The 1860-nt window shown below is 39.1% G+C and overlaps 1 pseudogene; it reads right to left on the bottom strand.

The window, feature by feature from the left end:
* Positions 1–274: 274 nt before the first annotated feature.
* LOC100414523 (S-phase kinase-associated protein 1 pseudogene) lies at positions 275–1627 on the bottom strand (annotated as a pseudogene).
* Positions 1628–1860: the final 233 nt, after the last annotated feature.

Raw genomic sequence — 1860 nt, 5'->3', positions numbered from 1 at the left:
CCAACTTTTAAAAGGTCACTGAAGTTAACTGGACAATAAACTAGGCAGACATTGCTTCACAAAAAATAGGGAAAGCCCAAAATGCCACTTATAGAGAACCCACAGTTCAGTTTTATTCAGAGCAAAGAAAAATGAAGTTTTCAATCATACTAGAAGAAACTCAGCCATAGATTTGGAATCTGTGCTCAAACTACACATGCAATGAGGACAATATTCTGCTAATACAATTGACTTGCTGCTGCATTTGTCTACTATTAAAAATTATAAACAGCAGTGCAACTAGTATTTGGAACAATCCTTACAGTGTTACAGTGTGAGGCACAACATTTCACTTCTCTTCACACCACTGGTTCTCTTTGCGTACCTGGGCTTCCTCCTCTTCAGTAAAGTCAATTTTGATATTGGAGGTCTTGCAAATCTCCTCAGGAGTTTTCCCCTTGATCATATTGGCAACAGTCTCACATGTAACATCAAGCAAACCTTTGATGTCTAAGTAGTTTGCAGCCAGAATGAGTCCAAAAAGTGTTCCTTGGTCAACTTTCAGGAATTCTTGGTCCCAAACAGGAATATCATCAGTTCGCTTTTCTTTGTTCTCATCATCCTCAGGAGGAGGAGGGTCATCCTTGTGGTGGGTGCACCACTGAATGACCTTTTTTAATACTGCTGCATTAACATTTGGTAGAGGAACTGGGTCATCATCTCCTTCGTCATCCATTCCCAAATCTTCCAACATGGTCTTGATAGTCACAGATTGCTTGGCAATTTCCACATCAACTTCAAATATCTCTCCATCAGAACTCTGCAATTTAATTGCATGGTGTTTGGTGTTAAGGAGACGGCTGGCCGGAGGCCGACGAGAGCTGCAAGGCGTCAGTGAGGGAAGAGAATGTCTGAGGACGAAGCCACTTTTTTGAGTATTTCTGAATATTTCTAAAGAACAGATTATAAATTCCTGCCTACTTTGAGGATAAATGTACGTGAAATGCCAGTTTTACTGCAAAGGAGAAACTTTTTATTTCCTCTCCTTTTCCCAAAAAGAAACAGTCTCAGCTTAACGGAACTGACTTCTATGAAAACAAAGTTGTTTTTAGGAAAAAAAGAATAATTGATGAAATTAGCTGAATATCTGTTATAGGGAATTAAAATTATTCTTTGAAAGCTCCATGCAATTTTGTGAGCTATTGTATACCTAGTGTCCAACACATATTAGGCAAACAATACATATTTACTGAATAAATAATAAACAAATGAAGGCATGAATGATTTTTTTGAAAAAATGTAGGTAGGTAGAGAGGCCAGTGAGAAAACAGAAAAAATATATTGAAAGATAACTGGAAGTTTTTATACATACCCAATACAAGTCGGTGGCTTTAATTTTCTTTTGGCATTTTAATGTTACTCTTCTTTATAATAAACATGTAGTTCCATCATGCTTAGCTAATACTTGTGATCTTACTGTATTTCCCTTTGTTTAAAAACTCTTATTTCCACCACTCTAGTGATGACAGTCAACTGTAATGCCATGAATGATGGAGGAATCTCTCTTCAGGGGAAGTGGATATCCCTAATTCACAGCAGGGCCAGGTTACTGTAGGAAGAACTCACCCGAAGGGTCTGTAAGAACCATCCCCACCCTGATACACCTCCACTGATTGTCCAGTCACCTTCTGTCACTTCTTCAGATCCCACATCCTATTTGCAATCCTGTTTGCTCTTGTATCTGTGGTTTTCAAGACTTTCTGCCTTGTGCTATTCTCACAAGTGCTCATTCTAGAGCAGGAGGAGGGCAAACCCACTCTCAGCCTCCCTTTCCACCCACAGATCCTGAAACACCAACCTCAGTTAAAAACCTAGCCCTTC

The sequence above is a fragment of the Callithrix jacchus genome, chromosome 6 (assembly GCF_049354715.1).
Source record: "Callithrix jacchus isolate 240 chromosome 6, calJac240_pri, whole genome shotgun sequence".
NCBI classification, from domain to species: domain Eukaryota; kingdom Metazoa; phylum Chordata; class Mammalia; order Primates; family Cebidae; genus Callithrix; species Callithrix jacchus.
Note: the sequence above shows the minus strand (reverse complement) of the source record. Positions and strands in the feature narration are given on the sequence as shown.